The sequence below is a fragment of the Rhinoderma darwinii genome, chromosome 1, assembly GCF_050947455.1.
Source record: "Rhinoderma darwinii isolate aRhiDar2 chromosome 1, aRhiDar2.hap1, whole genome shotgun sequence".
NCBI classification, from domain to species: domain Eukaryota; kingdom Metazoa; phylum Chordata; class Amphibia; order Anura; family Rhinodermatidae; genus Rhinoderma; species Rhinoderma darwinii.
Window position 1 is genome coordinate 316,744,910 of NC_134687.1, and position 26,906 is coordinate 316,771,815.

Consider the following 26,906-nt stretch of genomic DNA (forward strand, 5'->3'; position numbering starts at 1 on the left):
TTTCATTCTCCCACATCGTGTGCACACGAATTTCTGCAAAACACCTGTGGGGTTAACATGCTCACTACACCCCTAGGTGAATACCTTGAGGGTGCTGTTTCCAAAATGGGGTCACTTCTGGGGGGGATCCACTGTTTTGGTCCCACAGGGACTTTGCAAATGCAACATAGCGACCAGAAACCAAATGCAGCAAAATCTGTACACCAAAAGCAAATGGCGCTCCTTCCCTTCTGAGCCCTGCCGTGTGCCCAAACAGCATTTTACGACCACGTGTGGGGTATTGCCGTACTCCACAGAAGTTGCTTTACAAGCGTTGGGGTTCTTTTTTTCCTTTATTTGTTGAGAAAATTAAAAATTTGGAGCTAAAGCTACGTCTTATTGAAGAAAAAGGATTTTTTTTATTTTCACTGCCCAATTCTAATAAAATCTATGAAACACCTGTGGGGGCAAAATGCTCACTACACCCCTAGATGGATTCCTCAAGGGGTGTAGTTTTATCAATGGAGTCACTTTTTTGGCGTTTTCACTGTTTTGGTACCTCAGGGGCTTTGCAAATGCGACATTGCCTCCGCAAACCATTCCTGCTAAATTTGAGCTCCAAAAGCCAAATGGCGCTCTTTCCCTTCTAAGCTCCGCCGTGTGTCCAAACATCCGTTTATAACCACATGTGGGGTATTGTTTTACTCGGGAGAAATTGCTTTACAAATGTTGTGGTGCTTTTTCTCCTTTAGTCCTCGTGGACATTAGAAAAAATGAGCTAAACCTACATAATCTTTGAAAGAATGACGATTTTTATTTTCACGGCCTACTTCCAATAATTTCTGCAAAAAACCTGCGGGGTCAAAATGCTCACTATACCCCTAGATAATTTCCTCAAGGGGTGTAGTTTCCAAAATGGGGTCACTTTTGGTGGATTTCCACTGTTTTGGCACCGAAAGAGCCCTTGAAATCTGACATGGTGCCTAAAATATTTTCTAATAAAAAGGAGGCCCAAAATCCACTGGGTGCTCCTTTGCTTCTGAGGCCGGTGCTTCAGTCCATTACCACACTAGGGCCACATGTGGGATATTTCTAAAAACTGCAGAATCTGGGCAATAAATATTGAGTTGCGTTTCTCTGGTAAAAACTTCTGTGTTACAAAAAAAATAGAATAAAAATGAATTTCTGCAAAAAAAAATGAAATTTGAAAATTTCACCTCTACGTTGCTTTAATTCCTGTGAAACGTTTAAAGGGTTAAGAAACTTTCTAAATGCTGTTTTGAATACTTTGAGGGGTGAAGATTTTAAAATGGGGTGACTTTTTGGCGGTTTCTAATATATAAGGCCCTAAAAGCCGCTTCACAACTGAACTGGCCCCTGTAAAAATAGCCTTTTGAAATTTTCTTGAAAATGTGAGAAATTGCTGCTAAAGTTCTAAGCCTTGTAACGTCCTAGAAAAATAAAAGGACGTTCAAAAAACGATGCCAATCTAAAGTAGACATATGGGGGATGTTAATTAGCAACAATTTTGTGTGGTATAACTGCCTGTCTTACAAGCAGATACATTTAAATTTATAAAAATGCTAATTTTTGCAATTTTTCACCAAATTTTGGTGTTTTTCACTGGTAAATATTGAATTTATCGACCACATTTTTGCACTATCATAAAGTCCAATGTGTCACGAGAAAACAATCTCAGAATCGCTTTGATAGGTAAAAGCGTTCCGGAGTTATTACCACATAAAGTGAAATATGTCAGATTTGAAAAAATGGGTCTGGTCCTGAAGGCCAAAATGAGCTTGGTCCTGAAGGGGTTAAGTCTAGGCATAAGGACATTGTGAATATACTATTTCGACAATGGCACATTGTTTGCAATGACTCCTACCTTAAGGGGATAATATCAAACAAACCACAGTTGACATACAGAAGATCATTGACTTTAAAGAATATCCCGCACCTAGTGTGTTACGTACAAAAAGACCATATGTTCCCCACTATGGTGAGCTGCTACAGAAGTGGCAAACATAGGTGTTTGTGTTGCCAAAGTATTTCGCACAGAGTGGTTAAATTCAAATCAGTAACCACGTTGGAAGAGTTCTCCATCATTCCTTCTTAAATTGTAGCAGAGACCATGTTATATACTTACTTCACTGCCCATGTGGACTACAGTATATTAGGTGTACTATACAGGCTAAACGCACTAGAATTAATAAACACAGGTCCAACACCAACCTGGGGTACCTCAAGCAGAGTGTTTCACCACACTGCACAACTACCTACAACTGTACCTTCGCTGGGGTTGTTGTAACCCCTTTTGAACACATAGGGTTCACCACTCCAAACAGATTTACTAAGCTTAAGAAAAGAGAAAACTTTTGGATATATTTAAACTGTCAACATTACATCCAAATGGGCTCAACAACAAAATCGAGTCCAATTTTTAATGTACTATGTGACTTGTTTTAATTGTGTCTTCACTTGCTTTCTCCAACTTGTTTCACACATCCATGACCATGTTTTACGCTTGGCTTACCCTGATTTTCGTAATCTTTACCATAATTAGGTTATTTTAGTGACTTCTCTCTACCAATTGCCTTTCACTTAATATATATATATATATATATATATATATATATTTATTTATTTTTTATTTATTTATTTTTTAACTGTCACCATAATGCGCCTATGTGCCCTCCCCCACCTTCCCTCCCTCCCTCTCTGTTTTTGTGCTTCTCTGCATCCTGTTCCCATGGTTACCAGATGTCCGTGTAGCCACTGCCTCGCCTCCCCTTTCCTTCTCATAGCGTCCTACTTTTGTCACACCGAACCTACTGGCTCCTATGTGTTTTTAGTATATCCTCCGCATTGATGGGGATACAGTGATCCTGTGGAATACACTTTACCTAATACCACTACTCTTTCACCCCATCCTAGTTCATTGCTTATCCGGCTCATCAGACATGCAGGAGTAATGAACGTTTTAGCACTTATTATGAAACAGGCACTGCTCATTCATTGTTTTTACTGTTTATTTATATTTCCATTATTACTATGTTATTTCTACTTGTTATTTATTTATTTATTCTTCCTCTGCAAAATGTTAGTATGTGGCACTGACCGCAATACACATTGAGGTTACTTCTTGTGAAGTTTTAAACCATTCCTGGCTGTTTATCCTGCATTGGGTACACTAAGGGCACGTTCAGACGTGGTGGAATTTTTCCGCTTCAAATGTTGGTGCAGATTTGGGGCAATTACGCAACGAATCTGCACCAACATTTGCATATTTGACAGGTAATTCAGACGTTGCAGAAAAGACAGCGGACTTGCCACAGATTTCAGTTTTTGCATTGCAAAGGCTGAAATCCGCAGTGAAATTCCGCTGCTTCTCCGCAACAGGCAGTGCATGCTGCGGAGGGAAAATTTCCGCACTGCAGCCTATGGTCCGCAGCGGAGTTTTCCGCAATGTTTGAACTAACTTTCCTAAAAATTTATAGAAACAAATTAAAAAAAACGGCCGCTGGAGAATTCCACGTCGGACTGTTCGCAGCGGAATTCCACAGCAATTCCTTCACGTGTGAATGTGCCCTAACTGTCAGTCAGACTCCTGTCTGACCTGCATAACATCATTCTCCCCTGTTTTGGGCGGTTTTTTCAAATGATATCATTTGTCTAGTTCTGTATTTAATCCCACTGTGTTTATTCTAGTGTAATTGGTCCGATTGAAGACGGTGGAGCAGCGTTGAAATGCATTGCCACTGTCCCACTACTGTTTGAGGTTAAATAAATTCCTCTTTTACCATTATCATCAGGCTTTATTTAGACAAACGTGTGTGAAATTGTTCGTGAAAAACATCAGTTTTTCATGGCCGATTTGCACCCGTGTGGGACCCGTTTTCACAGATCCCTCATTGACTCTAGTCTATTGAGGGATCTGTGAAAACAGACAAAAATAGGACATGTCCTATTTATTCACTGGCCCTTTACACTGTCTGTTAAAACAATGGCCATGTGAATAGCCCCAAAGAAATACATACAGTTGTTTGACAGCCATTAAAAAATGGCCGTCACATGGACTATTTACATGTTCGCCTGAATAAGCTCTTATTGTGTGTGTTATCTGGATGTTGGCAGTGCTGGTATTTTCCCTGCTTTTTTTTATTTTCCAATCATCCAATTCAGTTTAGGCAACAATTAGGGCAGTGGCAAGTTATATTCAGGAGGCTAAGGCCCAATGCACACGAATGTATTTTTGCTCCCGCAATTCACCTGCAAATCTGCGGATGAATTGCGGCCCCATTCATTTCAATGTGCTCATGCACACGACCGTGGTTTCCACGGTCCGTGCATGGCCCAGGAGCCTGGACCGCAAAAAGAATGGACATGTCCAGGCTCATAGAAATGAATGCACGCGGCCATATGCACGGCCCATGATTTGCGGACGGCTCGCGGGTGACACTCCGCGGCCGTCCGAGCCGCAAATCACGGCTGTGCACACCACTACGGTCGTGTGCATGAGGCCTTAGTGTATGCTCACACACAGAACTGGCCTTAGGTCAGTGTGACCCATGCGGTCACACAGGGCTCATGAGCTGCCTCTTTGAATATAGTGTAGATTTCTTTATATCATGAACATCTGATTTATTTTTCCGACATGTGTTGCTTAGATAGGGCTTGTCCACACGTAATTGAATTGCTGCAGAAAATTTCTGCAGCAATTCTGTTGAAAGTGGCAGCCGTTTTTTTACTGCAGAAAATGTTGCGTGTATTTCTGCGTTTTTCTCAATGCTGGGAGATGGTGACATCTCCTCTGAAAAATGCAGCAATTCAGTCACCTTTCCACAGCAGGATTTGACCTGCTGCAGGACGAAAAATATGCACCGCAGGTCAATGTCTGGTTGGAATTTTTACGCAGCAAGTAGATGAGATTTGTACACACAGAATTCTGCAGCGTTTACGCTACGTGGGAACCAGTTCTGAAGTTAGTTAAGTTGCAAAACTGACTTAAGACAATATAAAATCATAATCTATAACTTTTTAAAATTATAATTCAAAACTGATAGAAATTTATATTAATTAAGTAGACAACTTTTTTTTATCGGACAGGTTTTATTTTGTACATATTTCTACCCCCACATTTTATTTTTTATTTTCTGATCAATTGCTGAGATATTTTGATTTTCCTGACACGTATTCCCAGTCTTCTCAAGAAGGAGGCCAACAAATGCACAATACAAAGACAACTGAATTACAGCTGAGGAGCCATGTGGCATGGTTTTGGGAGTGTAATTAATGAATATTAATTAGTTATATTTAATCAACATCTGAGCATTTATTCTATGTGCTTTGTTACACATCCAACAATAAAAAAAGTACATGAATAATAAAATAAACAGAATAATAGTAATTATTACCATGAGATGTATCACTGCTTATAAATGTATTACAATTTCTCTTCTAATATAAATTGAAAATTTGCTATTTTTTCGGTTGTTTGCAGCCAGAGGACCTGCGGTAGAAAGTGCAGCAAGTGGCGAAAAACCTATTTAAAGCAAGCAACTAGGTTGCATAAAGAAAAGTCCATGTCAAAATCACATAATATACAACCATGTCGTAGAAAAGAAGTGTCCCTGCTATAGGGTGTGTAGAGTTTTACAAACATTTTTTAGGCTAACTATAGATAATTACACATGTTTAGCAAAATATGCATAATTTGATACTTCATAGGGCAATATTATGTCCCTAATAATCCTATTATTGTGCAATAATTGCCATTCATTTTCAAAATGTATAATGGTTATTTAGTTAGATTACCAAACCTCCATTTCCTATGCCATCATGCGCCCAGTGCAAAATGCTTACTGCAGATCTTTGCGAATGTAGTGCTTCAAGCACATATAGGCCTTATTCACACGAGTGTATTTCACGTCCGTGTTACGCGCGTTAAAACAACGGACGTCACACGGACCTATGCAATTCAATGGGGCCATTGTGTGTCCGCTGCGTGAAACTCACTGCATGTCCTATACTTGTGCGTTTTTTGCGCATCACGCACCCATTGAAGTCAATGGGTGCGTGAAAATCACGAGCAGCACACGGACGCACATCCGTGTGCTGAGATTGATTCACACAACAGTTGCTAAAGAAATGATCAGAAAAAGAAAAACACCTCCAGTTTTTTTGCTGATGTAAAAAACGTGTGACATACGCACGTAAAAAACTCAGACGCGCATCGTACACGGATGTCACACGAAACTGCAATGCAGGAAAAACGCTGCATTTTTTACAAGCAAAACGGACACATTTGTGTGAATAAGGCCTTAGGTTGGGTTCACACAGGGCGGATACGCAAGCGGATGCGCCGCAAGGAGTTCCGGCAGAAAAACCGCACCAAGTTGTGGCGCAGTTTTTCAGTTGGAATATTCGCTACGGAAAACTGCACATAAAAAGAAAACTTTCCTACTTGCGAAGCCATAGCGTGAAGCGTCCCTACGCTGTCCTGCAGCCCGGCATCCTGGGATGACGTTTCATCCTATGTGACCTTTGCAGCCTGTGATTGGCTGCAGAGGTAACATGGGATGAAATATCATCCCAGGAGGCTGGCCTGGATGACGAAACACATAATTCTGGGTAAGTATAGATTTTTTTTTTTCCTGAGTTGCGTTTTTTATGGTGGAATTGTTGCTTTTCCGCCACAAAAAAATGCAACATCTGCTATTTGTTGCGGGTTTTACCTTTCCATTGACTTCAATGGGGAACACTCGCAACAGATAAGCAGCAATTACGCAAATACAATTGCTTTTTCCGCTCAGCATTTATGCAGCATGTGGATGACATTTGTTCAAATCTCATCCACTTAGCTGCTACTGTATTATGATGCGGATTTTCCACTATGAAATCCGGTGTGGAAAATCTGCAGTGTTTACGCTATTTGTGAACTTACCCGTGAAATCCTAAATATGGCTAGGAAACCGCTTGATTCCTGTAGCTGAATGATGATGGTTGTGGTCTGGTTCTTTCTATCCCTCCCTTTCCTAACTCTCTGTGTTTCTGTCTGTCTGTCTGTCTGTCTGTCTATCCAGTATACATGTGCTAGTATAATTATTTATTGTATACAAAAATATTTAATGTCTAAATGTACTTTATAAATTTCGATTTTGTTTTTGGATGTCATTATCATCGTCAAAACAAATAGAAACAAAATGCCATAGAGGTTCCATAATATCATAATTAAAGCCTGCATTTTCATTTTTATTAAAATGTTGTTCCTTTTACTTTTTTTTAATTACAATTTTAGGTGCTACTTATTAACCCCTTAAGGACTGAGCCTGTTTTGGCCTTTATAGCCGATTTGTGCAAATCTGACATGTTGTTTTATGTGGTAATGCTTTTACCTATCCAAGAGATTCTGAGACTGTTTTCTCGTGATATTTTGTACTTTATGATACTGAAAAAATTTGGTCGTTAAATTCAATATTTATTTGTAAAAAATCACCAAAATTTAGAGAAAATTTGCAAAAATCTGCATTTTTATAAATCTTAATGTATCTGCTTGCAAAACATATAGTAATACCACACAAAATGGTTACTAGTTAACATTTCCCATATGTCTACTTTATGTTTGCATTGTTTTTTGAACGTTCTTTTATTTTTCTAGGACGTTACAAGGCTTAGAACTTTTTAGCTGCAATTTCTCACATTTTCAAGAAAACTTCAAAAGGCTATTTTTACAGGGGCCAGTTCAGTTCTGAAGTGGCTTTGAGGGCCTTATATATTAGAAAGTTCCCATAAATCACCCCATTTTAAAAACTGCACCCCTCAAAGTATTCAAAACCGCATTCAGAAATTATTTTAACCCTTTAGGCGTTTCACAGGAAATGAAGCAACGTAGAGGTGAAATTTACAAATTTCATTTTGTTTTTACGAAATTTATTTGTAATACAGTTTTTTCTGTAACACAGAAGGTTTTACCAGCAAAACACAACTCAATACTTATTGCCCAGACTCTGCAGTTTTTAGAAATATCCCACATGTGGCCCTAGTGTCCTAATGGACTGAAACACGGACCTCAGAAGCAAAGGAGCACCTAGTGGATTTTGTGGCCTCTATTTTATTAGAATACATTTTAGGCACCATGTCAGGTTTGAAGAGGTCTTGTGGTGCCAAAACAGTGGAAACCCCCAAAAAGTGACCCCATTTTGGAAACTACACCCCTCAAGAAATTTTTCTAGGGTTATAGATAGCATTTTGAGCCCACAGGTTTTTTGCTACATTTATTGGAACTTGTCTGTGAAAATGAAAAACTACTTTTTTTTCTGAAAAAACATACGTTTTAGTTTTTACAAGGAATAAAGGAGAAAAAGCACCCCAACATTTGTAAAGCAATGTCTCCCAATTACGGCAATACCCCATATGTGGTAATACACTGCTGTTTGGATCCACTTTTTCTAGGGGTATAGTTAGCATTTTGACCCCATACGGTTTTTGCTGAATTTATGGGAATTATGCAGTGAAATTGAAAATCTAATTTTTTTTCTAATAAAATGTAGTTTTAGCTCAGATTTTTCCATTTTTACTATAGACAAAGGAGAAAAATCACCCCAACATTTGTAAAGCAAACTCTTCTGAGCACAGCAATACCCCATATGTGGTAATAAACTGCTGTTTGGACACACGGCGGGGCTTAGAACGGACGTAGCACCATTTGACTTTTGGAGCTCAAGTTTTGCTGGAATGATTTGCGGCCCCATGTCACATTTGCAAAGCCACTGAGGTGCCAAAATAGTGCAAACCCCCGCAAAGTGACCCAATTTGGGAAACTACACCCCTCGTGGAATTTATCTAGCGGCATAGTGAGCATTTTGACCCTACTGTTTTTTTTGCTGAATTATGAAGTGAAAATCTACATTCTTTCCACTAAAATGTTGACGTTTTTTCATTTACACAAGCAATAAACGAGAAAAAGTGCCCCAACAATTGTAAAGCAATTTCTCCCGAGTACGGCAATACCCCATATGTGGTCATAAACTGCTGATAGGACACACGGCAGGGCTCAGAATGGCAGGAGTGCTACTTGGCATGTAAATTTTGGTTGATTGTTTTTTGGGTACCATGTTGCATTTGCATAGCCCCTGAGGAACCAGTACAGTAGAAACCCCTGAGAAGTGACTCTATTTTGGAAACTATACCCCTCACGGTAATTATCTAGGGGTGTAGTGAGCATTTTGATCCCACAGGTGTTTCATAGATTGTATTAGAATGAGGCAGTGAAAATGAAAATATTTTTTTCCCCAAAAATATGTTGTTTTGCACCCAATTTTTTTTTTCCACAAGGGGTAATAGGAGAAAAAACAACACACAATTTGTTACCCAGTATCTCCAGAGTACGGTATTACCCCATGTTTGGCCCTAAACTGCTGTTTGGGCACATGGCAGAGCTCAAAATGGAAGGAGCGCCATTTGGCTTTTAGAGCGCAGATTTTGCTGGACTGGTGTACGGGCGCCATGTCGCATTTGCAGAGCTCCCTTAGGTACCAGAGTAGAGTGTAAAACCCTGAGAAGTGACCACATTTTGTAAACTACACCCATCAAGGCATTTATTATTTGCCTGGACATATGACAGGGCTTAGGAGTGAAAGGCGCATGTGAGGCCTATTTTGGTTATTTTCGCAGGATTAGCCCACAATGGCAGGGCTCTTCGGTCAAATAGTAAAACAAACCCCCAAGTAGTGACCCCCACTTTGGAAACTGCACCCCTGAAGGCCTTTTATTAAGGGGTGTAGTGAGCATTTTGACCACACAGGTTTTTTTTTCTATTAGAAATGAATGCTCAGTGGATGGTGAAAAGTGAAAATTGCACATTTCCACAGGTATGTGCCATTTTTAGTGCACAATATGTTGTGCCCAGTTCGTCCCACTGAAGACCTATACCTCAAACTGTTAAGCGGGTTCTCCCGGGGTTGGGCGATGCCATATATGTGGATGTAAACTGCTGTTTGGGCACGCTGCAGGGCTCAGAAGGGAGGGAGAGCCATTTGGCTTTTGGCACGCAGATTTTGCTTAGTGGTAGTTTTGTTTGGAGTTTTTCTGGTATTTCAGTTTAGAATGTGGGGGCATATGTAATCTGTGTGGAGTACATCAGGGCATAATAAGAGGGTATAATAATGGGGTAAATAAATAATATTTCATAGATATGTGGCCAGTGTCGCAATGATAAATGGTGCCAGATGTTATCCACTTTTGGACACTGCACATTTTGCGTTGCTATATTCTGAGAGCCAGGACTTCTTTATTTTTTCTCCACAGGAGCTGGGTGAGGGCTTATTTGTTGCATTGCATTGATTTCATTGGTACCATTTTGGGGTACATGTGATTTTTTTTTTTAGCACTTTTTTTTTATTTCATTTTTTTGTCAAGCAAGGTGACCAAAAACCAGCAATTCTGATGTTTTTTATTATTTATTTTACCTTATTCTGCGGGTCGGTACGAGTACGGCGATACCATATGTATATCGTTTTTCTTATGTTTTGCAGCGTCTGCACAATAAAATCACTTTTGTTTCAAATTTTTGTTGTGTCACCATATTCTGAGAGCCATAACTTTTTTATTTTTCCGTCAAAAAAGCTGTGGGAGGGCTTGTTTTTTGCGGTTTTTAATGGTATAATTTTGGGGTACATGCGACTTTTAGATCCCTTTTTTTTTATTCTGTTTTGCTAGGGGTAGTGACTAACAAACAGCGATTCTGGAATAGTTTTTTATTACATTTTTTACAGTGTTTACTGTGCGGGTAAAGTAGCGTGATATTTTTATAGTTCGGGTCGTTACGGACGCATGGATACCACATGTGTGTTTTTTTTAATGTTTTTCATTTTTTCCTACAATAAAAGACTTATTATAGGAAAAAAGGCTGTTATAGTATTTTTTAACATGAAACTTTATTTTTTTTTTTACTTTTTTACAACAGTCTTATTAACTTGTTTATAACTTTTTTTTTTTTGTCTTACAAGGGAACTTTAAGGCATCAAGCCCTGATCGCTATTTTAATACACTGCACTACCTACATAGTGCAGTGTAGTAAAGCTGTCAGCTATTCACTGACTGCAAGCCTAAAAGGCTTTGCTTCCTGGCGGGGCCTAATAGGCTTCCGTACTAGGAAGCGATTGTTAGTCTACGGTTGCCATAGCAGCCATCGTAACACCCGCGGGTGCCGACGGTTGCCATTAGCAACCATAGGGTGCGATCTAAGGGGGTTAATTGGCCCAGCTCCGGTCCACTCCTGGCCTTAAGAGCACGATGTCAACTGTGACAAACAGCTGACACCCGCGCCTGTGGCAACCATCATGGTTGCCGTTAGGCTAGAAGACCCTTCGATGCAGCGATCGCTTTGATTGCTGCATCTAAGGAGTTAATCGGTTGGATCGGAGCCTAGCTCCGGTCCTGGCCGTTTCAGTGGGGTGTCAGACAGGTGATACCCGGTGGTGATGGAGCTGGCTCAGCTTCTGAGCCAGCGCCATCACATACACCTTCTCAGGGAGCTGTGATTGGTCAGTCTGCAAACAGTTGACGGCACAGTTCTGTCACCCTGACCTTTGACAGGGTGACAGTTTTTAGCCAGGACGCATCGGTACATCCCCAGTGCCTTAAAGCACTGCAATACAGGATGTACTGGTGCGTCCTGGTGCGGTAAGGGGTTAATATATTTTTGTTCTTTTCATGTTTAGCTATAGAGTACACAACATTTCAAGCTCTGTGGAGTCAAGCACGCATGCAACGTCAGAGGTTGTAATTAGTATTGTTAAAAGGGATTGTAAAATTTAGTACACTGTCTACATGCCGAATTATAATTTTTATTTTTAAGCCAATGTATTTACCTAGTCAATTTTAAATAAAGTATGCAGGGGAAGCCACCATGAGTCAACCCTCATAGTGTCAGGTATTTCACATACATGTATTTGAAATGATTTAACTCATTCAGGGAGGAAATATTGTAAGCATGTTTCCTCATTGGCAAAATTACTGCTGTCCACACAGATCAATAATATTTAACGGAATTAACATAGAATGCTATTATACACCAAAGTCGTATATTCAAAGCAGTTTTTTTCAATATAAAAAAATAAACTTAAGGTGTAGACCAATGAAATAAAAAGGAATCCCCTACTCACTGAATAGGCAATAAATGTTTAAAAGCTCACGGTTCTTTTTCTGATATTTTCTGATATTTTTTTTACTTCTTTTCTCCGTTGCAAATGTTTACAGTAATCATGTTCTTTTCTCTTTAAACCAGATAGTAAAAATGTATATAGCCCTAGTATATAGAATTCAAAGTTCTATTTGTTGACTACATGTAATAATGGCGATGTCAGCGTCCATATGTCTTAGTTTATTAAGTGGAACAGGTTGATGTAATACAGGGGGCTATTTGTCACTGTTTTGTTGCTAAAAAGAATGACTTAAAAGGATAAATGATGCTGTCTTTGGAATTTTAAAGGATCATTGTATTAATTATTACTTATAAAGAATAATCTACTATTATATTAAAAAACAATATCCTAATATCAAATTTTATTTTTTTAAGCCCCAGGACAGGAGTGGAGAAGGTCTCAAAAACCAGATTGAGATGAATATAATTTTAATTGTGAGACCCTGATTGCATTGGGCGAAGCGCACACTTTATTATGGGATAAATCAGACCCCACTCATTTGGACGTCTCATTAAAAAAAGTATTCCCATCTCGAACCAGCACCTATCTCTAGAACGGGTCAGAGATGGGAATACCCCTTTAAACAGAAGGCTCTGGGGGGGAATCTGTGTTGAACTATTGCTCAAATATGGTGACATGTCAGCCAAGGCAAGGGAGACATTTTGTAAGTATTTTTTGTTTAATGATTTTTTTTACTCCCTTTTGTTAAAGTTATTAAAATCAAATATATTCTTTATATTTTCTATATTGCCACAGTTATCCAGACAAGGTAAAGATCCATGTGGGACTGATTTATGCATGACGTGAATGAGGGGTCCCGGGCACCTAAAGTCTCTGTGTCACCAACTAAAACACAGTGCATTGTATTCAACACACGTTCATTTTTTATGATGAGTGCAACTACGAAAGTGAGTATAATACTTTTATACTTTTATGTTTTTATTAAACTTTTCCGTGAATCCGTTTTTGTGATTCATTTCCTACTGGAGCCTAATGGGTCACAACCTGTTTATGCCGTCGGTGGTACAGCTATAGGGAACGCAATGGTCACAGTTGCAACCAGGCCCTAAAGCCAGGGGGCCCCCAGCACTACATCTGCGTGAGCTGGCTCATGTGAAGATGCTGCACAAGCAGAAACTTTGTGCTGGAAAGAAAACCCGCCCACCAGTCAGGTTAGTCTACAGAGCTTTAATAAATAATTATAGACGTTTCTTCCCATATTGGAATTAAAAATGCAACAATCGTAGCTACGTCCATAGGAAACCAAGTTCAATGGAACAAATCGATACTTGGCAATGGATATTGCCATCAGGAGTAGAGTACAAAACTTCGAACCTCTGTGGTGCTGCTTCTGTATTCTAATATATATGCCATCCTGGGCACCCACACAGTAAGGAAAGTTGGCCACTTCATAAAATTTGTTTGCTATGGCCAAACATTTTTCAGTTAAAGGCTGTGGCATCACTTTAGGCTTTAGTTTTTTCCAAAGTATGCAACATGTCTCCCATACAATGAAAATGTAGCCAGGAGATACTTTCTCCAGTGGCAAGATACCTAATTGAAAAAAAAAAGGAAAACCAATTATTACATTTAATTTTACATTTAAGTCAATTATTTTTATATCAAAACAGTACTAGGTTTACAAGAAAATCATCAATCAAAAAATATATATGAAGCACAACATATACAAGCTTCAAGTAATTTATTTGACTACTTCTTTTCAATAATGTTTTAGCATACATAGCAGTAAAATCAGGTCATACTTGCCTGAGTTTAACAAAATGGACACACACACCGTCTACAACATGTAGCCACACGCTGGATCGCATCACGACTTCGTCCAGGAGATCATCAAAGTCTCCATTGACATCCGCAAATATTCCTCAAATTTTTCAGGGTATTGGCATAATTGGCAGCAAAGGGTGTGGAAGGTGCTGTGTTGATCCCAAACATAATTCAGAAGGTACACCCAATATGACCAGGGCTGCCCTTCTCTGCTATCTCATGATAATAGTTGTTAGCATTTATCTTCTAGGAAGCTCTCAAGACAAAACCCTTTTGCTAGGAAACACACCACTGATCACACCTACTTCTTGTCTTTAAAGGGAACCTGTCACCAGCATTTCACCTATTGAACTTTAGTTATCCCTCACTAGCCGCTGCTATCAAAAGTTCATTGCCGTTATCCCCTCTCCTAAACTCCTCCTCCGACTGTAAATAACGGTCTGCAAACATTTTGCGCCTTTTATCGCAATAATCCGTTGTCCCGTTGTATGCACACACCAGAAAAGAACATCAATGCAAAAGCGCTGGATTTTGTGTGTTGGGGGAAGTTGAGGAGCTGTCAATCAAAAGTAAGGAGGTGGGGTAAACTCGGAAAGACTTGAATGAAGATATGACTCTTTTCAAACGAAGATTTGACTCTTTTCAAATGAAGATCTGACTCTTTTCTGCTCATTAGCATACTTTTGGGAACACTAAAAAACGGAATACTAAAGCTACAGAGCCGACTAAGAAGACAATTATAGGTTATATAGAAATGATTTTTCACCCACTACCACCAGGTATTGCTGGTTTAATAGGTGAAATGCTGGTGGCAGGTTCCCTTTAACAAACGTTATTGGGATAATATTACAAAGAAACAAAAACATTTTCAAAATTAAAAATGAAAAACAACTAGACAGAACCATAAATTAAAATATGTTTATATAAGTTTTTAGTGTATACATCAAGTGGATGATAAAAACATGATGTAAACAGGCCTTTAAGTTTGCATTTGCATACCGTCATGTGTCTATTAAGCTAAGGGTAACCATGGGGCACCTTTATTATGGTACCTAAGCCTACCGAGGATTCATCAACGGGGAGAGACTGGCGCACCACTCGTATGAAGCAATATTAAGACTTGGGCATCAGTACCATTTGGATTTGGCTATATTTAACCTGCTTTCACACAAAAGGGTTAGAAATTAAAATAACAGCACAGATAACAGTGCTATTTAAAATCTATTATACAATGTTAAAACAATTGAACAAATTTGATAATGTCTTAAATGAAAATGTGGTATTAATTCATTGCTCCAACCATGATTCAGGCCGCCTGAATAAACAGCACTGGCCTTATTTCAGAATGCAGTTTGTGTACTGAGACTGAAAATTCCTCAAGAGAATATCTGGCACAAAACCTCATTAAATAGAGCCCATTGTGTCTTCAGATTTCATTCATGACACCTTACCTTTACTCGCTATTGATTTTGGCTTCAGCTTGCATAATACGCTATAATCCATGGCATTCTCAGACTCATGGGTTTTTAATATTCTGACATTATTCCTCATAACCATGGAAATAATTCAGCATAGAAAGCTTCCATTTTCTGCAAAGCCTCTTTAACTGAACATAATAAGGCATGTTAAAGTTTTATGAGCTACAGGCAAAACTAAGTATGGATTTATGACTCTTGCAATATTAGACACTGTAAACAAATCATATTGGCCCTGACTGAACTAACGTATTAAAGGGAATCTTTCACCAGAATTAAGCCTTCCAAACAACTCCCAGTGCTTGGAAGGGCACTTAAAAACATTTTGACACTTATCCCTTCATAGCATTTTCATTGCCGCTAAAATGGATTTGGTTTGGTTCGTTTGGTATTAACCTTGGCAAGTGCAATCAAAGGGGTATCGATGGCTGTCATGGCAGCCTGGAGGCCTAATTAAGACAACCCTGGCCTGCCATCTTTGTGCTCAGATTAAAATCTGAAAGAGGCAGGGTTTAATAGGAGGCGATAAAAAACACGATATACATTAGTATTGCAGAATATTGTGCACGCGATCCAGCGATTGCTAATTCAAGTCTCCTAGGGGGACTAATAAAAATATAAAACAGAGACAAATAAAGTTTTTGTTATACTGTATATACAAAAGCAATATAAAAAAATATAAAATAAACATAACTGGTATTGCCATTATTGCTGTTTTTTGGTCATCTGGTTTCCAAACAAAAAAATGGAATAAAAAGTGATCAAAAAGTCTAATGTACCCCAAAATAACCACTAAAACTACAGTTCGTCCCGCAAAAAATAAGCCCTTACACCACTCAATCAACGGAAAAATAAAAAAGTTATGGCTATCCGAGTATGGCGATACAAAATATTATGTAGTAAAACATGAAAAACGATATCAATTTGGTATCGGCGTAATCGCATTGGCCCGCAAAATAACATGCCTTCTTACCGGACGGTGAATGGTGTAAAAAAACAATACCCATAAAACATTGGAGGAATCACTGTTTTTTTTCCCTTTTATAAAATGGGATGTTATGGGGATACTAAATCTGCGAATATTTTATTTTATGCTTTCTATTAAATAAAATTGTAAAAAAAATCATGGGTTTAACTTTCCTACCACTATATTCAAAAGGAGTGCGCAGTAAAGAGTATGTCGTGATATATACAACAATGGGTAAAAAACCTACCTGTATCATAAAGGCCAGAATTCTACATATCAATTACCATTGTGATTATGACCTATTCTGAATGTGGTAATGGTAATGATAATTGTGCAGCCTAAATGCACAAAATGATCATCAATAATTTATAAAAGTCTTGTCTATTATTGGTTGAAATTGATTTTTTATACATATTTTATACATATTGCATTATAACATGCTATATTTTTCCCCATGGTTAGATCCAATATATGGCCAAAATTGGTCTTGGTACATATAAGGGTATGTTCACATGGCTTAGCAAAATACGTCTGAAAATACGGAGCTCTTTTCAGACGAAAACAGCTCCTGATTTTTCAGACATTTTTGTAGCAACTCGCATTTTTTGCGGCATATTTTACGGACGTTATTGGAGCTGTTTTTCAATGGAGTCAATGAAAAACTGCTCCAAAAACGTCCCAAGAAGTGACATGCACTTCTTTTTCGCGGGCATCTTTTTACGCGCCATATTTTGACAGCGACGCGTAAAATAACACCTCGTGGGAACAGAACATCGTAAAACCCATTGAAAGCAATGGGCAAATGGTTGTAGGCGTAATGGAGACGTTTTTTCAGGCGTAATTTGAGGCGTAAAACGCCCGAATTACGTCTGAAAACAGTGCGTATGAACATACCCTAATAGTTGCAATGGTGTAAACATCCACCTTATGGCCATAACAACTCTGGGAGTCGGCTATCACTAATGGTATAATAGGATTGTAACATGAAAAGAAAGTTAATACCATTTTTGAAATTTCTGCACTTAATTTGTTTTAAAATGTATCTTTATACAGTTAACATTATGTTTTTCTGATTCAGAGATCCAAATGCCAAGCATCGACATGCAGTTAAAATACAGAACTGCAGCCTGCACTAGGGGGACCCTAGTGCATATGATTTATACATTGCACTCAATAACTGTTATACAGTGTACTCTAAAGCTCCCCCTAGTGGTGGCTGCAGGCAGCTCTTTTATTTATCTTTATCATTATTAGCTACCAAAAAAAAAAAAAGACCTCCAACCCCTACAAAATGTTATACCTAGAAACAATATGGTGTTAAAAGTCAGTTCACTTTAAGAGTTTTCTTAATAAGGTATGCCTTTGTCTATCTTACTATTTTGTACATTTAAAATAGTTTCATATCATTGAATAGCATTATGCAATATCAAATGGAAAAAAAAAAAAAAACAACCCCACAGAATGTTATATTTAGAAGCAGATAAAACGGCTTGCAATCAGTATAAATGTAAATCCTGTGAGGTCCCCTGCAGTAATTTGTATTAAAAATAGTATTTTGCATATATTAGGAATTAATAAGAGAAAATCTGAGATCACGTTATTTATGCAAATATTCTATTATGTTCTCTATAACAAGATTACAAAATTATATTCATAGTTCACATTGTTTTTTGAATACTTATTTTGGTAAGTTTAGAACTTAAGCAATATATCCAAATATCAAATGTATAGGAAATGTATATTACTATCTATAAGGAAAATCGTAGGCCAGACCATGTTACAAACACTGCTCAAACTTAAAGGGGTAGTCTTCTTTGGTCTTTCACTTTTTGTTATGAGGGTCCCATGACAATTAGCCAATCATAGGGAGTTGTCTGTTTAGAAACCCCATTTTTAAAAACCTTATTAGGAAATTTTAGTTTGTAGAGGGAGTCCCCATTCAGAACCCATATCTATGAGATAAAGCACTCTTCATTCCAGATCCTGGATATCCATGCATTACATGGACAGTCCATTGATTTCAATGGGAACTGTGTTTGGTTTTGGGAAACCAAACACTTGCTGCTGGGTCCCTCCCCCCCCCCCCATATTACAGCAGATTGTTGGGGGTCCCGACAGCAAGTGTTTAGTTTCCCTGCATTGCCAATCCGTTCCCATTGAAATCAATGGATTGTCCAAGTAAGGTACCTTTCATCTGGGTCTGTGATGATGACTGCTAGATTTTGCTTAATAGGGCTTTCGCAATTTTTTTTTTAAGCCAGACAAAACCTTTACAGCTGCTTGTAGTGACTTGAATTAAAGTGATATCCTGGAAGAGTTATTATTAATAAGATACAGTAGAGGGCAAGGCCTTTTCAAAATAGTTGTAAAGAAGACTAGACATCCCTTTAACTCTTTACAACTATCATAATTTCATAACTAGAACTGCTTAATGACTAAAGGTGTCCATACACATCAATTTAAAGCTTGCCTGAATCCAATGATTTCAGTAGGATTGGCCAACGATCTAACGTGTATGGAGGCCAACATGCACAATCCTTTGTTCCCACTAAAAATAAGCCACTGCCAGAGGTGTTTGGCAGTGGTTTATTGCCGTCTTCCCATTCACAAAAAAATGCAGACTTAGCCGGTCGTGCATGTTTATGGGGGAGTTGGGAGAGATAGCTGTCAACCGAATAAGCGCTTCGGTTAAACCGTTATTGAATGTGTGTGGCGACTTTAAGGAGCTTGCAGACCTTCGCGCAAAGGCTGCTATTGAGGAAATATGGTTCACATTTTACATGTCTCAGACAATTCTTTTCCCAGGAGATCATAGGTGTCAAAGGTGTTTAGCACGTTTTATGTAAAGGGTAAACAATATGATCAGTGGTGTCAGACATCTCTGGCAGGCCTAATGATATGACACACACAGTTATTTTTACATGCCCTCTATAGATGGGTTTATTTTATAAAAGCCATGCAAGTTGTCCATTAGAATCCTTTGTCTTTTCATCTAATTTGTCAAGTTTCAGAATTCTAAAGACTAAACTCAATGCAGTGATCTGTATGATTCTGCTTTATATGCAGAATAGTAACAACCATATTTCTAAATGGCTAAATGAGCCTAAATGGCACACATATAGCTACATGTATGTGCCAAGGACCATAGTTAAATGAATTATGAAAATAAATGTAGTGATGTCATGTGTAATTCTTTCATTTAAATTAACAAAGACCGACTATATTTCTGCATGAAAACGCATAATTTAGTTCAGCATTTATAGGTAATAATAGTGCAGACGTACATTGAATGTTTTGCACCACATGTGACCAATCTTATGGTTTCTACATTGTTACAACCCATTATTACATACAAGGCTAGAATATTAATTTATTTTGACAGAATATTGTACGTTCGACATTTGTTCATTTTACATGACGTAAATTATTTCTCTGGAGAAGACGTGCCTGTGGGAACCTAGGTTATATGGGTTTATTTGCTCTACTACAGTAAATGTCAGATAATTCAGGATGCCTTGGAGCATGGAGTGCCTCTGCAAATGTTGCAAAAGTTTTAAACATGCTTCAAAAAGTGACTGAAGGTAGCCACCTATTATTCAGCACCTCATGCCACCCTTCTGCCTAGGCCCACCTAAGTACTCAAACATAAGACAAACACTGATAAGTTCCCTTTTATTGTACACACCTTTATTAAAGTTTTATTTCCAACTTCGACATTTATGGCATATCCGCAGCATATGCCATAAATATCTGATAGATCCAGGTCCCAGCGCTGGGACCCGTACTTATATCGACAATAGGGGTCACCCAACCACAGCTTCGCCTGGTGCGGCGGCCACTGGTTGCAGATTCCAGGTGGGGACTAGTGGAGAGGAGGCCGTGCATACACCTTGGCTCTCTCCATTCTGTTAAAAGGGAGTTATGGAAACAGCTGAGCCAGTGCTGATCAGCTGTTTTAGTAACTCTCATAGAGTACAATGGAGAGAGATTTTGTCACTATGGGTGTGTGGACCCACTGTGCCGTACCGCCGTAGCCGGATAGCAGCTGGCCAACAGGATACCAAGTCAATGTCTATAGTTTGAATAAGGGTACCTGTGGTAATTCAGACCGTAGCGATGGTTAGGCTCGGATGGAACCTTGGCAGCAGGCAGACACCTGGCGCGGTGTAACACAGCAGGCGTAGTATACGGCCCAACATGACTCCAACTCTCTACGGCACAGGAACTAGGTAGTACAGGATACAGGATACAGGTAGCAGGTACGAGAACACTGGAAAACAATAAGGGACCATTTGCAAAGACTAACACGCGTAAACACAACAATGCTCAGGCAATGAAGGAAGGGCCAGAGCCCTTCTTATAGTCCAGGGTGATCATGGGCTAATTTGACATACTTTTCAGGTGCACGCGATGGCTCTTTAAGGCCAGGCACGAGCGTGCGCGCACACCCTACGGGATACAGCAAAGTGAAGCGGAAGTGAGCGCTGGCGTCTCCTAAGGAGGAGATGCGGGCCAGCTCTCACTGACTCATGGCTGTGGCCGTCAGGGGGTGAGTAATCCAGACGGTCCGCGGCCATGGGTGTCACAGATGTGTTCATGCATGGCCCTCTCTCCTATACACACACCTGGAATCTGTGGCCCGCTCGATATAGGTGTGGGTCCCAGAACTGGGACTCTAATCTATGAGACATTTATGGCATGTCCTCTGGATATGCCATACATGTCTAAGTTGGAAATACCCCTTTAAGCATGTAAAGCATTAATTAACCTTCATTTGCAACCGGAATCCTATTTATCCTATCCAAGTGGCCCTAAACTCCATTATTTACTATTGTAACCACCACTAACTGTGACTGAAAGACAGAAGCAAATCAACAGTCTAACATTTCTCATATAAATTATTATTTTTTTAAATATATAACTACAAAATTATAATACAAACACATCAGGGTAGGGTGGATGGCCCTGCTGAGCACCAAATAGAGGCCCAGCTCTCTCAGTGGGGGTTCCATGAACTGCTGGGTTGAGGCGACTTAACTGTACCCCTGCCAATAGCAGCTGTGCGTCTCCCCTTTTGCATCCCATTTATTCCTTCCTAACCGGCAGGCAGAAAGCTGTTAATGATCTGATTTCCCCTGTAGCAAACCAGGTAGTGAGAATACACACCATTGAATAATTACCCGCTAGAATATCATTGAGATGTTGTTTTATGCCAAATAAACTCTAATTATGGAATATTACTCTCTGGATTAAGGGAGTTACAGGCATACTGTAATGTCCGTGGCTGCGGGCTGTCAGCTCCAGCCTCCCGCTGACAGCCGCAGCCACAAGTCGGCAAGCGCTGGCCCCAGCCTCCTCCTCAGGAGACGACAGTATCCCGTTTTTTATTCTTCATCAATTAATTTTGGCATCTCTTTGGAGTTTTGCGTTGGGATCGACAGCAGCTTTGTACTCGCAGATTTCTTTCAACTTTACAGGTGAGCAGTTACGATCTTTTGCCCATCAAATTCACAATTGATACACACATGTGGCGCCGTGTTTTTTCACTCTACTTTTAGTATCTTGACTCTGGCTCAGTTCCCCTGGAGACATCTTTGGCTGTTGCCTCAGTTAATGGACTGCCTCTGCCTGATCCCATTATCTCTAAAACCAAGCCGTTGAAGCTCCAGGTTGGAGTTCTTCATTCTGAATTTATTTCGTTCCTTGTTTTGCCCAAGGCCATCAATCCTGTTCTGCTGGGCCTGCCTTGGCTTCGACTACATGCCCCAGTCCTGGACTGGAATTCTGGAGAGGTTCTCCAATGGGGCTCCAAGTGCCATGGTCGTTGTCTGTTTCAGATCCATCCTGTCAAGCCTTCTCTGCCTCAGTCGCTGTCGGAACTGCCTCCCCATTTTGCTCAGTATGCAGATGTTTTCAGCAAAAAGGAGGCTGAGATGCTGCCTCCGCATCGCACCTATGACTGCCCCATTGAACTGGTTCCTAATGCCTCCTTGCCTGAGTCTCTATCCATGTCGGCCTATAGAAAGGAGAATCTGGAGAGGGGTTTTATACGAAAATCTTCCTCCCCAGCCGGTGCTGGATTCTTCTTCGTTAAAAAGAAGGATGGATCCCTTCGTCCCTGCATTGACTACAGGGGCCTCAACCTGATCACAGTCAAGAACAAATACCCGTTGCCACTCATCTCTGAGCTATTTGATCGCATACGAGGGGCCAAAATTTTTTCTAAGCTAGACCTGCGTGGGGCTTACAATCTAGTCCGGAATCGCCGGGGTGACGAATGGAAGACGGCATTTAACACCCGGGACGGGCACTACGAATACCTGGTAATGCCCTTCGGACTGTGTAACGCTCCAGCAGTGTTTCAGGAGTTCGTTAACGACATCTTCCGAGATCTACTCTATGTCTGTGTTGTTGTTTATCTCGATGATATTTTGATTTTCTCCCCAGATCAGACGACTCATCGGAGGCATGTTCGTCAGGTTCTACTACGATTGAGGGAGAATCATTTATACGCCAAGCTGGAGAAGTGCGTCTTTGAGAAGAGTTCTCTGCCCTTCCTGGGCTACATCATCTCGGATCAAGGCCTCAAGATGGATCCTGAGAAAGTGAAGGCTGTCCTGGAGTGGCCACGTCCCCAAGGCTAAAGGGCCATACAGCGGTTTCTGGGATTCGCCAATTTCTACCGCCAGTTTATTACTAACTTCTCTTCTCTGACGTCTCCCATCTCGACCCTTACCAAGAAGGGTGTGAACGCCAAAGTGTGGACTCCAGAGGCAGAGTCTGCATTTAATAGCCTGAAGAGTGCCTTCACTTCAGCCTCGATCCTCCATCATCCTGACGTATCTCGGCAGTTCTCACTGGAAGTGGACACTTCCTCTGTCGGTGCAGGTGCACTTCTGTTCCAGAGGAGTTCCAAAGGAAAGGCAGTAGTGTGTGGCTACTACTCTAGACTGTTTTCTTCTGCTGAGCGCAATTAGTCCATTGGAGATCGGGAGCTGCTGGCCATCAAATTGGCTCTGGAGGAGTGGAGACATCTTCTGGAGGGCGCTGCTCACCCCATCCTGATCTTCACCGACCACAAGAACCTCACTTACCTTCAGTCCGCTCAAAGACTTAATCCTCGTCAAGCCAGGTGGTCGCTGTTCTTCACCCGTTTTCTGTTTGCGCTCCACTACCGTCCCGCGGACAAGAATGTGATGCCCTGTCCCGATCGTTTGAGACGGAAAACACGGTGGAGTCCCTCCAGACCATCATAGACCCGTCCTGCATCGTCACTGCTAATCCTCTGCAGGTTAGAGTCATCCCTCCTGGGAGGACTTTTGTTCGGTTGGCGGACAGGAGAAGAATTCTCCGCTGGGGACATAGTTCTAAACTTGCTGGGCACGCCGGTGTCCGTAAAACCCGAGACCTGATTGCTCGTCACTTTTGGTGGTCCACGCTACCTAAGAATATTCTGGACTTTGTCTCTTCTTGCACGGTGTGTGCCTCTAACAAAGTGACTCACTCCAAGCCTGCCGGCCTGCTTCAACCCCTGCCTGTACCCAATGCCCCCTGGCAGCACATTGCGATGGACTTCGTCACAGACCTTCCCCCCTCAGCAGGATGTAACACTGTCTGGGTGGTGGTGGACCGGTTCTCTAAGATGGCTCATTTTATCCCGCTGACCGGCCTACCTTCTGCTCCTCGTCTGGCAAGTCTCTTCATTCAGCACATCTTCCGCTTGCATGGCTTGCCTCTTCACATTGTGTCCGACCGGGGGGTTCAGTTTATCTCTAAGTTCTGGAGAGCCCTCTGTAAACTCCTGGATGTGAGATTGGACTTTTCCTCTGCCTATCACCCCCAGTCCAATGGGCAAGTTGAGAGGATCAACCAGATCATGGAAAATTATCTCCGCCACTTCATCTCTTCACAGCACGATAACTGGGTACAGCTTCTACCATGGGCCGAATTTTCTTACAACAACCACACAAGTGAGTCCACCACTTCGACTCCGTTTCACATCGTGTACAGTCAACATCCCAGAGTCCCTCTTCCTGTGTCGACTTCATCTCAGGTTCCCGCTGCTGACTCTGCATATGGGGACTTCCTGCAAATCTGGCAACTGACCCGGTCCTCTATTTTGCTGGCAGTAAATCGCATGAAGCGAAAGGCAGATACTAAGAGAAGAGAGCCGCCTCAGTATCTTCCGGGGACTAAAGTCTGGCTGTCCTCTCGGAACATTCGCTTGAAGGTGCCCTCATACAAGTTCGCTCCCAGGTTCCTTGGACCATTCGAGGTCCTGCAGCAGATCAACCCTGTCGCCTACAAGCTTCGGCTGCCTCCTACCCTCAGGATTCCCAACTCCTTCCACGTCTCCCTCCTGAAGCCTGTGATCCTAAACCGCTATTCCAAGACTCCCAGCCCTGCGGTTGCTCCCAGCGGCTCCTCGGACATCTTTGAGGTAAAGGAGATCTTGGACACCAAGAAAGTGAGAGGAAAGACCTTGTATTTGGTGGATTGGAGGGGGTTTGGTCCCGAAGAGAGGTCCTGGGAGCCAGAGGAGAATCTCAATGCCCCTACTCTTCTAAAGAAGTTTCTCTCTCGCTCCGGTCCCAAGAAGAGGGGGCGTAAGAGGGGGGATACTGTAATGTCCGTGGCTGCGGGCTGTCAGCTCCAGCCTCCCGCTGACAGCCGCAGCCACGAGTTGGCAAGCGCTGGCCCCAGCCTCCTCCTCAGGAGACGACAGCGCTTGCATCCACTCGCCTCCGCCGGAGCCCGCAGGGTGCGCGCGCACGCTCGTCCCCGCTCTTAAAGGGGCAGCGCGCGCACCAGACATCTTGAACGACCTTTGACCCGTGAGTACCCTGGGCTATAAGAGGGGTCCAGCCCCCTAGTTCGATGCCTGAGCGTTGTTAGTTTTCCCAGTCTGTCTTGCAAATGGTCCCTTAGTGTTTCCCGTTCCTGTTGTTACCCGTACCTTGTTCCCCGTTCCTGTTTCCCGTGCTTTGCCCTAGTATCAAGTCGTGCCACGTCCTGTGTCATCTGCCACGTCCTGAGGAATCTGCCACGTCCTGTGTCATCCGCCACGTCCAGAGGAATCTGCCACGTCTGGAGGAATCCGCCACGTCCTGTGTCGTCTGCCACGTCTGGAGGAATCCGCCACATCCTGTGTCATCTGCCACATCTGGAGGAATCCGCCACGTCCTGTGTTATCTGCCACGTCCGGAGGAATCCGCCACGTCTGGCGCAACTTGCGGCTCCTGTGTCATCCGCCATGTTTGGCGCCATCCGCTGCACCCATCTCATCTGTGCCAGAGCTGCGGCCACCATCTGGACTATTCAGGTACCCTTATGTGGGACATTGTATTTCTGGGGTGTCCTGTTGTTTGGCCAGCTGTCTCCCCGCTACGGCGGTACGGCCTAGTGGGTCCACTAACCCGCTCCGTGACACATACATTTATGTTCCTGGGTTCACAACGTTAAAGTAGAAAAAATAAGTTTTTCTTATTTTTTTATGTTTTTCTTGAAGGTCTTCTTTAAATAAAAATGAGCATTTAACCTTACCCAGAACTCAACTAAAGGTTTTATTGTTACACTAAAACAAATTGACCAACATTTAATTATCCCACATTTGTTAACAATGGTGTATTTTGCACTATTCTACACTATACTGTTTGTTTGTATTTGTCTTTACTGTTGCTATGAAGAGCCGTACATTGACACCAGTAATTTGCTTCTTTTTAACCTTTGCCTTTGATGAACGCTTCCAAAAGTATGTTTACAGCTTGTCTATGCCCACTTCTTCACCTGTTTTCTTTTTTGGCGTGAGGACAAATTTCGCAAACTTTGTTGCAATTTTAGATGTTACTTAAACTGAATTATAAATGTGGTCTATTGTTATTATGAAGACACTTTTAAGTGTAAATGACTCGCCGACAATGACTCGCCGACTTTAATACAGCTGAATAAATGCACATATTTCGTTGTAGGTTCTACCTGCTAAATATGTTTATAGGTGCACCTACAGTAGCACCACATGACATCTGTTTATTTTCTTTTTTACCGTTTGTAGCTTTGCTTTTCATAATAATATTTTACAACTAAGCACAACTTCAATACCAGATAGAAAACCGTTTCACTAATTCCGTTTTCTGTATTTTAACAATGCTTTGATCACAATAATAATAAAAAAAACTCACAACAGTATTATTCACCAGAAGTTAAGCTGGCCTGCATTCTGCTGATAACAATATCAAAGGAAATTTATCTTTTACTAAATGACAATGTTGAGAAAGAGCTTGATCTGGCAGTATGGACAATGCATATCATCTAATCGCTCTTAATCAAGGATTACATTCTGTATATGGGGAATATAACATCATTGAAACCAAGCATTGAACAAAAGGGGTGTCAAATAATATACATGCCACAGGTTTGAAGGTTGGGTGCTCTGCATTGTTAAACAATCAATGAAAATTGTAGTATAAACTCTCAGCATCAGCATTCTATGTTGTATTT